General features: G+C 39.6%; 1 long non-coding RNA gene across 1 annotated transcript in view; it reads left to right on the forward strand.

Annotated features, from left to right (window-relative positions):
- The first annotated feature begins 9,691 nt into the window (after positions 1–9,691).
- Positions 9,692–15,578, forward strand: part of LOC311612115 — a 61,250-nt gene continuing 55,363 nt past the window's right edge. Inside the window, exon 1 of the long non-coding RNA XR_014793229.1 lies at positions 9,692–9,829. This is a non-coding gene — a long non-coding RNA (uncharacterized lncRNA). The remainder of the gene's footprint in view (positions 9,830–15,578) is intronic.

Genomic DNA, 15,578 nt, shown 5'->3' on the forward strand with positions numbered 1-15,578 from the left:
CTTTATAAAGATGTATATTGTTCACCAGCCAGGGTGTGGCTACCTTTATGGAACACCACTGTAAAGAACTGTTTTGTCTGATGGCTATATGGCCACTGGCTTCTGCACTAAAGACTCATTCTTATACACCCACAACCTCTCATGGCATCTCTGTCTAAGACCCAGTAACCAAGGAGGTCCAGCCCATGGCTCAACAGTTACTGTAGCAAGTAGGGTTCAAGAAGGAACCTACTCTGGGAAGAATTTAGAACAATATGTGAAATCTGAACGACTCAGAGCAACAGTGCTTGATGGCTCTGAGAGAGCATTGAACTTTCACTGTTTTATATTTTGTTCCTAAGAGTAGTCACTAATATAGCTTTCAAAGAGTAGAAAGTATGTCACCTTCATCTTCATTTCCATAGTTCCCAGGCCACTGTTCTATGTGCTTTAAATGTGTTAACTCACTTAATCTTCACAATACCATAAGGGAGGTTTCACTTTTAGCCTCAGTTATTTCACAGGTAAGGAGGTTACCGGCCCCAATCATGATTATATTCATGATGTCAGGTGGATGTGAAACTAGGTAGTCTGGCTCCAGAATCTATACTTTAAACTTCTGTACTGTACAAGAAAATAATTTAATTTTCTTCTTAACTCTAGGTTTAGTTTCAGAATAGATTTATATATTTTTAATTTTCTTTTTTCTCTTTTTTAAAAAATATGTTTTATTTATTTCAGAGAAAATGAGAGAGGGAGAAAGAAATAGAAACATCAATGATGAGAGAGAATCATTGATCAGCTGTCTCAGGCATGTCCTCCACCAGTCATCAAGCCCACACCCTGAGCATGTGTCCTGACAGGGAATCGAGCCATGACCTCCTGGTTCATAGGTTGATGCTCAACCACTGGGCCACGCTGGTTGGGCATCTCCTCTTTTTCTTGATTACTTAATTATTGCTTGTTTTCTGTGACCTATATTTATTTTTGTGAAGTAAAATAATTTTGTTGCACTCTAAAATTTTTAGATATTAAATCTCATATGCATTAATATTAATGTATCACTGTCATTATGAGCAACATTGCAAGAGAAAAGTTTTCCTTTAATTTTTAAGTTTTACAATCTTAAATGTGAAGATTAGCCTCCCCCAAAATGCCACTTTGGAAAAAAAAAAATACTTTCAAATGAAGCAATTAAAAAGGAACTGACAAAAAAAAATGCCTCTGACGTCCCCTATTTGCCTAAAAGCAGGACATAAATTGACGAGAGTGTCCCATCTCCCCTCTCTAAGAAGGATAAAAGTTCATCACCACAGACAGCGTCAGGCCTTTATCAGCCTTCAGGTGGCACCAGGGAAATCTACATGACAAACTACCAACCAGCCGTCATCTACTACCCTGTTTCCCCGAAAATAAGACAGTGTCTTATATTAATTTTTTCTCCCAAAGTTGTGCTAGGTCTTATTTTCAGGTGATGTCTTATCTTTCCATGCGCTAGATCTTATTTTCGGAGGATGTCTTATTTTCGGGGAAGCACGGTATTAGCTGCGGTGAGGAAAAAACAACTTTTCTGAGTTGCTGCCTAGGCATTTTACAGTAGGACAGGTGCTCACATTGAGTCTGGACACTCAGACAGGGACCTGAGTTTAGGATTCTAAGTTCTTACTTTGCTTCTTCCAGAGCCCCTTTTAAAATAACCATAGAGTTGAGCTGCCAAAGTTAGTGACCTCCACCCCAACCACCTTGTCAGTACATAGTGAATGCTTGCTACCCTGCTCTGTATCTCCTGCTAGCTTCTGGCCTGGGACAGAGGACTACTCATTGAGCTATCCAATCCCCCAACTCTATTTCTGGGGTCTGTAAGTAATAAATCTTGTGACTCTACTTCCTGTGGTTGGGTATATTGGGACCGCACCTTCAATCAAAATACCCTCCAGGGTCAGGGTTTCACTTCCCCAAAGTGAGAGCTTGGATGCATAGGGAGTCACCTGCTGACTGGTATAGGGGGCTTGTGCCCCCTCATTCAGCAGACCATAATCTTCATATTCTTTTATTATACACACACACACACACACACACACACACACACACACACGATATATATTGTATACATACACAATTTTTAAAAATTACTATGTATTGATTTTAGAGAGAGAGAAGAAAGGAGAGAGAGGGAGGACAAGGAAAAAAAAGAGAGAGAGAGAACATCCATTTGTTGTTCCACCTATTTATATTGATACATTCATTGGTGGCTTCTTGTGTGTGCCCTGACTGGGGATCAAACCTGCAACCTTGGCATATCAGGATGATGCTCTAACCAACTGAGCTACCAGGCCAGGGCCAATCTGCATATTCTTAATTTAATACACCAGCTAAAGTCCCCAAACACAGTTTCCTTTATATTTGCCTTCACATATGTCACTCTCCCTGAAGACCTAAAGTTGTCTCCTTGGTCTTGTCACTTCTCTAAACATTTATTGTTTCCTTGCTTAGCAAGTTCTAACCAACCTTTAAGCTACTCATCCCTGAGTTCCTCCCATGTATTTATGAGAGATCCATGCCAACAGACTTCTGTTTGTTTTCTCTCGTTGATCTGTCGTTGTTACTGAGCCCTAGCCAAAACCTAAAACAGGTGAAAGAAACGATGTTTTCCCCTTTCCTGCATATTCAAGGACATGATCCTACACAGGTCCCAGAGGAAGTAAGTAATATTAAAGATACCAGAATGTGAAAGACTTCACATGTTGCCTCTGAGACCTGCAGAAGTCAAGGGTTTAGGTGAAAAGCAGCACACATCTAAGATAAACAAAACAGTTATGCTGAGCATGGGGCTCCAAATGTGCTCATTTTAGCCTCACAGGACACAGGAAACAGATATAATACATAGGATTTTAAAAGACTGTAGCTGAGTCCCTTACATTTAAAAAAAATAGAAATAACTAAAGATTCAAGAATAAAACTAAGTGAAATATATTTTAAATAAACACTATTATTTTTTGAAAAGGAAGCAGTAAAATATCTGAAGAAAGTAGTCAATTAGGCATTTCATTATGAAAATCTTGAGGTATAACCAAAGAATGAAGAAATTTCTGACAATCAAAACACGACCCCTAGAGATTTATATCAAGAAATAAAGGAGAGCAAGCCTAAGATATAAACACATTCACTTTTTAATGTGACTTTTATCATTTACTTAAAAATTTGCAATCAAGAAATATAAAGTGAACTGCCAGAGCCATTGTTTTTCAGCAATTGTTTTGTGATCCATGGAATGGAGTAGAATAGAATAGAATGGAGTACAATACAATACAATACAATACAATACAATACAATACAAGCATACAGTGTGAATTAGGGTAAAATAATATACAAGATAAAGGTAGATAACAGATAGATAGATGATAGATAGATAGATTTGCCAATATATCAAAAATTTTTAATAAGTGTATGTTTAAAAAGATTAGTCACAATATTCCCTCAGAATGTTTAAATTTGGAAAAGTACTACTTCAAATCCATCCACAAACCAAAGCAGGCCTGCTAATTTTTTATTATCCACCTATGACAAGATGAGTATGGAAATTGAGAACAAGTCTTGAGAAACTTTTATAAGAGTCTGACAAGGAAATTGCATGTCTGTTCTATCTAATAGTTTTTTTAAAAGTTTAGAATATCTCTTTCTGCCTTTTTGTAATTTTTCTAGTAATTCATTTTATTATGTTTTATAAAAGAAATCAGCAGACTATGATGGATTAGAAATTTAAAGAATAAAACTGTCCCTTTTCCAGAAGTAGTCTGGACAGCAAGTAATAGAATTATATTTGGCCAAGGCGGATTCTCTGGATTCTTTAAGTCAGCTCTCACTTTTATCTTTCCAGGAAGAGGAATTGTCCACTCGCACTATTCTAATAAGAGAAACTAGAAACGAGAGAAAGGGAAAAGAGGACCCTTCCGTTTAGCAGGTACAAGCTGGAACTGTAAGCCCTGTACACACCTAAGGATTTACATAGTCAGTGTGAGGCCAGTCATTTGGGCATTTTTTACCCACTGTCCTAAGGTCACTATTATTCCTATTGTTATTGGCTCTCCACACTGTTCTTCAAAACGTGGTGCTCGGTTTCATTCAATCACTCACAGATGTTGTGGGGTCGAACCCTGGGTTCAAAATAAGACCACCGGAAGCTGATAATTTATTTTTAAAAAAGCAAACAAGGATTTATTGAACTGGCCAGGGCAGCCGCAAGAGTACCACACGCAGGTGGACCCTACACGACTGTGCCACTTTAGGGGCAGGTAGTTATTTTTAAAGGTTCTGACAAGGAAAACCCCATTCTACAACAAACTGTTGTTTGGAATTTTCTGTTGTTCTTCCTAGATAAAATGTTGCTTTCTAGTTTGCTTTAGCCCGATTGAAGAATGATGAAGATAAACTTAGCTGTCTGACCTTGCAGGCCAGAGACCAGATATACCCACAGTCTCAATACCATGCCAGGTGCATTTTTTTTAATTGGACAGAACAGCATTGTTTTCGAGGCCAGCATCGAGATAACCACTAAGTGTACATAGGGCTGGCTCTTTAATGAAAAAGAAAGTTCTGCCTGTAACCTTGCCCAGAACTTGAACTCATCGTCCCTAAGCCCATTGCGCGATGAACAAAGCAAGTAAGTGAAGGTCGAAGTCAGAATAGTAGGGTTAAAATTCAAACAGTAGTTTTTACCCAAGTATGATTGCTACCATATTTCAACAGACACCACATGATCACCTCTCCCTCTAACTTCCAGGCTAAGGAGCAGAGAAAATGAGGGGACCCATTTCAGCTCTGGGGGGTTAACGTGGCACCTGTGGTTTGCATCGGTCCCCCTTGTGTGGTGGGACTTCTATGGCTCTGGATTGTTGTCTGTGGAGGGCAGAGCAGACTTTTGATGGGACATGTGGATCCTGGAAGTGTGCAAGAGTGCTGAGAGCCTCAAGCTTACCTCACCCTTAGCTACAAACCACAAAATGTATACAAAGACACTTTCTCAGATTTGTTTACTTCCAAGAATCACGAGTTTTCTGAGAAGAGACAAGAGCGAACTTTAGAACCCACTTCTCAGAAAGTTGAAAAAAAAAAGCTCATCGATCTTAGAAAACATCCGCCTGGTCCCTCACACCGGATTCCTGTTTCATGGCCCACTGGTCTCATGAGTAGCCTCAGGGCCCCTGGGACCGTAATGTACAAAATCTCTGCTAATGGCCAGGTGTCAGGGCCTGTCGCCTTCCCACGGACCCCCTGACTCGTAGCAAATCAAACCTTGTCTTGTATTACCTCCGTCTCTTTCTACAAGAGATTTTTGTTAGAATCAGTCCACCTTGCTGCCAGGCAATCCTCTCTCTGGAACTCCTCTGTGTACATGTCACCTGAGAACTGGAATGTGCACACTAACGCTGACTTCAATGATGTGTCCTCCAGCTGTTGGGCAGAGCAACTTGAAGGGAGTTTGGCCATTGACTGAGCACCACACTCCAAAGATCCGTAGCTCAGCATGTGTACAGGAATCTGGGAAGGGCTTACGCACCCTCATGGACAGTTCTGTTTGAATTGGCATCTACTAACAGAGGTGGAGGCCAGAAGGCTGCCCAGACTCTTGTTTCTCTGAAGTAGAAGTAATCTGCTCATTCAAAAACCGAAAGGAAAAAAAAAAAAAGGAAAGTAAAAGGAGTTCTGAAAACCCATGTCAATATTTTAAAATATAATGAAAGTTAGATGAGTTTAAATGAGTTTTAAAAGAAAAGAGAATGTTTTAAAGCATCTATTGCACATATAGACGTGTGAAGAGAGAACTCTGGGAACAGCAAAAGTAAATTCATAAGATAAAAGAGAAAATCCCAAATGTGAACATCCTGGTGGTTTCTACTGAAAAAAAAATATTTTTCTAAATTTCAAAACAAAATGTAACAAATTATAGTCTACAAAGCTATGTTTAATATAACAAAATGAAAACATGTTTTCAAATCAATGGAAATGGTATGGAAAGAGTAATTAACCCACAAATATGTAGTAGTTTATGCTATTACTATTACTAAGGAAATACTAACACAATAAGCTAACTCTCTGATATGTATTAAATAAATATTTAAAAGGGAAAAGGAAGATGCCAACATAAAGTCATGAATAAAACAATAGAAATATAAAATTAAATTAATATCTGATAATACAATAGCAATACTAATAGTACTATAGAAATAATTATAAATTTATGTGTTTTAATTTAATCAGTTTATCAAATACTTAAAAATGTAACAATTAATAAAAGTTGAAATCAAATGGGAAATCTAGCAGTTTACTTGATCAATATATCTATTATTATATTGTGTCTGCATTGATTTGAATCAGTATCTGTCTCCACAAATAGAGACCTTCATAGGGATAATGAGTGGTTTATGTTCAGGTTTTGGTCACTCACATATAAGTGCTCAATAAATGTTTTTGAATATAAAAGAATGTGAAAAAAGAGATTTTAAAGTTATAAGACTAAAATTTTGAAATATAAAAATTAAGTGACTTAGCCAAAACCGGTTTGGCTCAATGGATAGAGCGTCGGCTTGGGGACTGAAAGGTCCCGGGTTCGATTCCGGTCAAGGGCATGTACCTTGGTTGCGGGCACATCCCCAGTAGGGGTGTGCAAGAGGCAGCTGATCAATGTTTCTCTCCCATCAATGTTTCTAACTCTCTGTCCCTCTCTCTTCCACTCTGTAAAAAATCAATAAAATATATATTTTTAAAAAGTAAGTGACTTAAAAATAAGAGCACCTAAACATGACATATTTACTGGATAATTTTTTCAGATTATCTAAAAAAAAGGGGTGTCAAGATAAGAATGAACTATAATGAACTATATTTTTTTTGCGCCATGCTCAGATTTTTTCTATTTAAAAAAAGAAGTGTAAGAGTCAGAATGAAAAACACTGAAATACCAATGCTTGTGGATGATGTGATGGTATAACCAGAAAATAAGAGGAAAACTAAATCTTAAAACAAATTAAGCTTTTTGTTATATGATATAAAAAAAAAAGCATTGCATCTAAATTAAGTACCACTGGTATCTAGAATGTGAAGTGAATGGATTCTGTTCCTGAGAGCAGAAACAGTATTTATGAATTAATAAATTAAGAGTTAGATGTTCATTACACACACACACACACACACACACACACACACACTCACCCTAAATGTACAATCTAATCAGTACAATTTAATGTACAATTTAATCAGTTTATCAAATACTTAAAAATATAACAATTAATAAAAGTTGAAATCAAATGGGAAATCTAGCAGTTTACTTGATCTATATATCTATTATTATATTGTGTCTGCATTGATTTGAATCAGTATCTTTTTTTAGATAATCTGAAAAAATTATCCAGTAAATATGTCATGTTTAGGTGCTCTTATTTTTAAGTCACTTACTTTTTAAAAATATATATTTTATTGATTTTTTACAGAGTGGAAGAGAAAGGGACAGAGAGTACAAGATACTGATACAGATTTGAATCAGTACAAGAACACACATCAATGAAGAGGAAAAGTCTCCATGAGGTTGAAAAGGCTCTAGAAATACATGCACTATTCTCAGTAGCAATTCATTCCAGGAATATCATTTCTGACTTCTGCCATCCCCTAATCACACCCCATCCTAACTTCTATCACCCCGTTGATTATCTTAAAATAGAAACTTATGAGCCATCTAATGGTCCAACTTCATCCACCAGACCCTATCCCTCTCAGAGCACAGAAATAGGTGAAAATCCAAAGTCATGCATAATCGTTTCATCCATTATGACCAATCTCCACTTCCTTGTTAATTCATAATTATCAACAGCTTATTTTTTATCTTAGTGAGAACATTTACCAGGAGACTCTTAACAAATGCTTAGGCGTACAGCGCAAAACTGTTAACTGTAGGCATGGTGCAGTCCAGGAGACTGCTAAAACTTCTTCTTCTACAGGACTGAAACTTTATGTCCTGTGAGCAGGAATTCCCCCTGCCCCTTGCCCTCCCAGCCCCTGTATCCACCAGGGGTTGTGTTTTCTGCTTCTATGAGTTTCAGTTATTTTAGGTTGCTCATGTAAGTGAAATCATACAGTTTGTCTGCATCTGATTTACTTCACTTAGAATAACATCCTCATCCATGTTGTTGCACTTACTTTCAGATCCGTTTTCTGATTCCTCCGAAGTTGCCCAATCACTGACTCCCTGTGCCCATGCCACATACACCCCACCATGCGTTTTTCTAACTGTGTGCCTTTCATGAAGCTTTTCCAGGTTTTTCCAACTTAGGTAACCTATCCCTTCATCATAGAACATTTATTCTTAGAACATTTGCCAGCCATTTGCTGAAGATTCACACTTCATGATGACATTTCTCCAGGTTTCACTTTCACTGCAACTTAAAGTCCATGTATTTGTGTGTAACTTTCTTTAAAACACACACACACGTATATATATATATATATATATATATATATATATATATATATATATATGTAGATAGATAGATAGATAGATAGATAGATATAGATATAGAGATAGAGATAGAGATATAGATATAGATATAGATATAGATATAGATATAGATATAGATATAGATATAGATAGATATTATTGATTCTTTATATATATATTATTGATTTTTTACAGAGAGGAATGGAGAAGGATAGAGAATTAGAAACATTGACGAGAGAGAAACATTGATCAGCTGCTTCCTGCACACCTCCTACTGAGGATATGCCTGCAACCAAGGTACATGCCCTTGACCAGAATTGAACCTGAGACCCTTCAGTCTGCAGGCCAATGCTCTATCCACTGAGCGAAACTGGTCAGGGTTGTGTGTAACTCTTCTAATTAGATCAGACAACATACACCTCATGATATTTAGCACAATGTGTCACACAGTAATTATGCAGTAAATATTGTTTAATCAATTGAATGGTAACCAACTCCTTAAGGGAACATTTCATTTACCTTAGTATCCCCAAGGCATAAGAAACACTTGACTTGGAAGTACTTGACATGTAGTAAATGCTCAATAAATATCAAGTGGTATATGGGGAGAAACAGAGAGAAAGAAAGAATGAGATGATTTGGCCGAGAGCGCATTGCTGAATACAGAGGTCAATTCTTAGTTCTCTTCCTTTTTTAATAATTCTTTTTATTTTTTCAATCACAGTGGACATACAATATTAGTTTTTCTTGTTTGACCAGCTGGTAATTCCTTCCTACCAGAAACACTTCCTTCACTAGACTTCTAGGTCTCTCATTCTCTAGATCGTCCTCCCAGTTCACTGAGCTTTCCTTCTCGGTCTATTTTACTGCCTTTGTCTTCTCCCAGTCTCTTCCCCTTGCAATGCCTCAGGGGCAGTCCCTAGTGTCCTTCTTTTATGTTTTCTCTGACACTTATTCCCTTGAGTAATTTCATTAATTCATGGCAAAAAAAAAAAAAAAGCTCGTGTGCTAATAATTTCCATATGTGCACCTCCAACTCTGATACCTTCACTGTTGCCTATTTACTGTTCTCACTGGGGTGTTCACTCAGTCTTCCTTCTTGAACTTGCTCCTGCTGCAGGGTTGTTTGTCTCAGTTAAGAATCGAAACAGCATTCTCCAGGTATCCGGCATCCTTCACTATGTTGTTCTCATTTCATCAGGTAACACTCTTTGTTGTACCCACACAGATGCCATCAACCTCTCACCTCCCACCCCTCTACCAACTTGATTTGAACCACCATCATTGCTCATTGCTCACCTTGATTGTTACAACAGCACCTGCAATATATTCTCCACACAGCAGCCAGAGAGAGCCTTGGAGAATGTAAGTCAGAGCCTGTCACTTCTCTCTCCAAACCCTGCAACAGCCCTCCATTTCACTCTGAGGAAAGCCCAGCGTTGTTATGATATCCAACTAGACCTCCCCTGTTTCTCTCTGACTTTATCTCCCCCTGGTTTCCCTCTTGCTCACCCCCTCTACATTTTTAATACCCTCCTTGCTACTTTTTTCAGCTGTTTACTGCTCCTTAATAATCCACCCCAAAACTAAGTACCATAAAACAACAATTTGTTATCTCTGTGGCTCTGTAGGTGGATTGACATCAGCTTGGCATTCTTGCTGAAGGTTTCTTGCATGGTTGCAGTCCAGTGTCAGCTGGATCTGAATGGACTAGGTGCCCAAGATGGCTCAGTCTTGTGCCTGGCAGCTGATGCTGGGCCTTAGTGAGGGCTGTGGACAAGAACACCACCACATGGCCTCTCCAGGGGCCTTGGGTTTCTCCTGACATGGCAGGCAGGAGAGGCAACATCACAAGAGCAGGTGTTCCAGGAGGCGGGAAGTAGATGTTTCTGGACCAGGTGAGGACCACACTGGAACTGGCACAGTGACACTCAAGTCACATTCAATTTTGTCAAGCAGTCACAGAGCCTGGGAGGATTTAAGGACATGGATAAATAAACCCACTGGGAGTGTGGCAAGGCTGCACTGCAAAGGAGCCTGTGGGGTGGGAGGTATTATCGGAGCAATCCTTGAAAAATACAACCTGTCATTCTACTTTTCAAACACAGCAGCTAATGCCTTGTGCTCACTTGACCCTCTGCCAGGAATGGTTTTCTCCCAGGATCAGCATGTTTTGTGCCTTCGTGGTTCTCAAGTCTTTGCTTCCTAACCTCCTTCATCTCTGCTAATATGTCGCCTTCTCAGTGAGCCCATCTTGACTACTCACTTAACTTTATACAAAAACACCCCCACCCCTTATGACTGAGTGCTGACCATTGCCCATGACACAGCCATTGAGTTTCAGCTTGTCCAACTTTAGCCAGGCTCCCTTCTTCCCAGAAGCCCCTAGAATTTAGGTTGGCCTTGAGTTTCAGTAAGCCCTAAACCACTAAGGTGCAAAATGCTACACCCCTCCTAACAGCTAATGCCAGGAATTGAACTGACTAACCACAAAGAAAAATATTTCTCATTAAAACACCCTTGTGATGCCTCCTGTTTGCCCCACCTGCTTGCCCCACTCTCCACAAACTTCCTGCTATAAAAGAAAACATATTTTCCTCTGCATAATGGTGCACTTTTCTGAGATCAGAGCATTCTTCCTATTGCAATAGTCTTTTTAAATAAAGTATTGCTTATTTTAAGTCCTCAAAAAGCATTTGCTCATTTAATGGATAAACTCTCACCTGTGGTGTGACAAAAGCAGGTCCATCTAACACATAAAGATATGGAATCAAAAAATATTTGCTACTGCCCTAGCTGGTTTGGCTCAGTGATAGAGCATTGGCCTGCAGACTGAAGGGTTCCAAGTTTGATTCTGGTCAAGGACACATGCCTGGGTTGTAGGCTTGATCCTCAGTGTTGGGGGGTGCAGGAGGCAGCCGATCAATAATTCTCTCATCTTTGTTTCTGTCTCTCTCTCCCTCTCCCTTTCTTTCTGAAATCAATATAAATATAGTTTAAAGAATTGCTACTGATCTTATGGGGTCTATTCTCCACCCCAGGTAATTGGGTCTCTGACATGTTCCTGGAGCCAGCTTTTTATTTCAGTCACATGGTCCCAACAGAACTCTTAGTAGTGCTCTGCCATGTTTTTCTTAGTCCTTCCTAACTCCTTTCTCTCTCTGCTCTTGAACCTGCTCAGAACTGGAGCCTGGTTATTTAGGAACAGTTTTCTGTGATGCTGCTAGCTCACTGGATTTTCAATCATTCTCTCTTGGAACACCCTTGTTAACTTGTGTTGAGTTACTATCCTATGTAATCCAAGCGACTAGTCTAGACCTTCCCTATAGACGGCTACTTGCTCTAAGGCACAATATGGTGATCTTCCTGGTCTGGACTCCTTTCCTCTTCTCCTGCTGACCTGTCCACCAAGCTGGCCCTGACTCACTGGGCAAGGTGCCACTGCCCTTTCTGACACCTCCTAGTCTTCCACATCCTACTTTAGTAAATTAGGTTCCTTCTAGACACATCCTGAGGCAGAAGAAAAAGAGACTTTTTTTTTTCTTTGTGATTATGCATAGGTGATCATGCAAAAAGATTGGAGAACACAGTGATGCTTATGTACTAAGTTATTCCTTCATTCCTAAACTGTAGGGGGAGGGAGGGAAGGAGGGAGGGAGGGAGGGAGGGAGGGAGGGAGGGAGGGAGGGATGACAAAAAGTGAAAAGGCTTGTGTCATAATGAATTTCAGTTATGGCTGCATAATTCACCTGCTATTACACACTGCTGCTCCTTTAAATGAAGTTACAGATCCCTGTTAGAATGAAGGAGAGAATAGTGCCTCAGAGTTTCACTCCAGCATCACTAGTAAAGGGGCAATCTTCAAATTGATTCCAACTGCACAAATCTTTTGAGTTGCAAGATAGAGCTGGAAATCAGTTGAAGAAAATGTATGGGATTTCTGGATTGATGGAAGTCAGACACCCTGAACCATGGGAAAAATCTCCCCTCTCATGAAAGATGAAACTTTGCTTTCACTTCTGCTATTAAACATAGGAAATGACTCATGTTGTCATATCTTCCTTGTCTTCTTGTCCAATTTTAGGCCTTCAAGTGAGGCAGAGGGTGAAAGAAAAGGCCCTGGAGTCTAAGTAATCAGTCTGGGTTCTACCTTCTTCCACCCAACTTGGGAGTCTCCTCTATTTATCCCATCAGTAATAATATGGACTCAACAAGAGGACACGTTGGAAATATTTTTTAATATATTTTTTTATTGATTGCAGAGAGGGAGAGATAGAAACATCAATGATGAGAGAGAATCATTGCTCAGCTGCCTCCTGCATGCTCCCTACTAGAGAATGAGTCTGTAATTTGGGCATACGCCCAACCAGGAATTGAACCATAATGACTTGGTTCATAGGTTAATACTCAACCACTGAGCCACACAGGCTGGGTTGAAAATACTTTTAATAATAAACTTATAACCAATTGCAGGACTATATGGTAACTTAGAATGAAAAAAAAAAACACCACCATTATATAAGTGGAAACATTACTGTATTGGATAATTAATATTTTGAATGCCATTTCCCCCAAAATTAATATAGAAATTAAATATATTTTAAATATACTTGAAAATGAATCTATAATTTAACTAGAAGAGTAAATGTATGAGAATAAAGGACATATTTGAGAGGAGGAAAAGGAATAATAAAAGTGTTTGTTCTGTCTAGTACCATGGTCGGCAAACTGCGGCTCACAAACCACATGCAGCTCTTTGGCCCCTTGAGTGTGGTTCTTCCACAAAATACCATGGCCTGGGCGAGTCTATTTTGAAGTGGCATTAGAAGAAGTTTAAGTTTAAAAAATTTGGCTCTCAAAAGAAATTTCAATCATTGTACTATTGATATTTGGCTCTGTTGACTAATGAGTTTGCCGACCACTGTTCTATTATATAAAATGTAATATTGGGCTGAAATGGTGGTTCTCAACTGAGGGCAACTTTGTTCCCCCCCCCCCCCCCCCGGTTATTTGATAATGTATTTGAGACATTTTTCCTTGTTACAGTTGAGCTGGGATGAAGGTGGGGATGTGCTCTGACATCTAGTGGGTGGAGGTCAAAGATACTACTAAACATCCTATAGTGCATAACACTTCTCCCTGCAGCAAGGAATTACCAGCCCACAATGCCAGCAGTGCTGGGGTTAGGAAACTGGGCTTGTAATGTCAACCTACAAGCCAAGAGATTCATTGAGAGATGAGAAAGGGGAGAGTTAATGGGCAGGAACACTAATACTGAGACTTACAGCTCCACTTAGCAGAATGGAGCTGAGCTGGGTTTACTCACGCTGACAAATGCCACCTTTCTAAGCTTTCTTGCCTCCCCTGCATGTTTCTTGGAGCTGGCTGAATCTGTTGAACCATATTTTCTTGGGGCAGAACTAAAATATAATTGAAACTATATATCCACTTCCCACCAGGGGAGAGAGACATTTCAACAGAAATTAGAATGAAATTAAAATTTGAATTTTGAAATAGAAATTGAAAGGAAATTTCCTTTTCAATAGAAAGCACTGAGAAAGAAAACAATATTGCCATAATCCAAGTAGGCTCCGGAAAGAGTCAGATTTTAGCAACTTGGGTAAATAGGAGGTGGAAGAAGCTAAAACTATGAGATGAATAGTAGGAGATTTAGGAAGGAAGTGATTATAGGGGCTGGCACCTGAAAAGGCATAACATGATCTACTTCCTAAACAAATCAAATAATAGCAAGTACTTATGTATCAGGATCTGCTCTAAAACTTTATAAAATAAATATTAAATGACTTAGTTCTCACAACAGCTCTGCAACTCTGTTATTACCCCCGTATTACAGATGACAAAACTAAGTCAAAGGCAGGTTAAGTAACTCATTTAAACTCACAGGGCTAATAAGTGGGGAGTCAGACTTTAGATCCAACAATCTAAAGTCCCTGCCAGCTATGCTATACTATGCCTGTGCTTATGGAGCTTACAATAAAATAAAAAAAAGGAAAGGAAAATATTAATCAACTGATCTATTAGAAAAAGCATAGCTGCAAGTGAGTGAGGGGCTCTGAAGGAAAGGACAGGCCTCTATCAGAGATACATAGGAAGCTGAGGTGAGCATCAGAGTTGCATGCCTTGAGAAATAGAGGTGTCAACCATGGTGGATGGTTATATGGGTGTTGGCACCAAATCACCGTACTAATGTGTGTCAGTGATTGAAATGCAAAACTTGATTGAATGCAAAACAGCTCAATTGTGATACAATATGGCTGTATGGCAGCCCTGGGACCTGGCCCCTCACATCTACACAGTCCTTCTCTGCTCCAGTCTGCTTTGCTCTGTTCTGTGTTGTCTATTCTGTGCCTGTCTATTCTGGCCTGCTCTAGTCTTCCTGCTCTGCTGAGGTGTCTTCCATGTCCTCAGCTCAGCCATGGAAATAGTCTTCAATCTCTGGTGGAAATGGAAACTTTGTTTATGGAGCCACTGGCGAGCTGACTTATATAGAGAGAAGCCTCTGGAATCTAAGTGGTCTGGCTTCATGCAAATAAGGACTCCAAATCCTTGCCATTTGATTGGTTCAAAAGGCACTGTCCTGATTGGTCAGAATGGAGTTGCTCTGAATGGTTAGTGAAGATGTTGATGGGAATATAGCTGTGCAGCTCCCATTAGATGGGGAGAGCTTCATTCCTATTGGTTGAAATAGGATTTCAGGAAATAGGATTTCAGGGCTGCTCAGATGGCAGGAACACAGTTCAGGCAGGCGGTTCAGGGCAGGCTTCTCCCTGAAGCAAGGTTTGCATCAGAGGCCCCTGTATAGAAATGGCTGCCAGGCTCTGTTTTTAAAAATTGGAGCCCAGTTAACCGCCAGGACCCTTCTTAGTATCTTCTTTCTCAGAGACCAGAGGCTTATGCTGAGAGTCCAAGATGAAAAAGCTTTAGTGAGGTGACAAAAGAGTGATGAGGGGAGAGTTGTAGGCAGAAGAAGCAGTACTTTCAAAGGCAAGAGGGAGCAGAGCAGACACTGAGGCTGGCAGGTGTGCTGGGCACTAAGGCAGGAGAGCAGGGTGGGGTGCATTGAGGCTGGAGCAGCAGGCAGTGGCAGACCATG

The sequence above is a fragment of the Pipistrellus hanaki genome (assembly GCF_964339955.1).
Source record: "Pipistrellus hanaki genome assembly, chromosome: 17".
NCBI classification, from domain to species: Eukaryota; Metazoa; Chordata; class Mammalia; order Chiroptera; family Vespertilionidae; genus Pipistrellus; species Pipistrellus hanaki.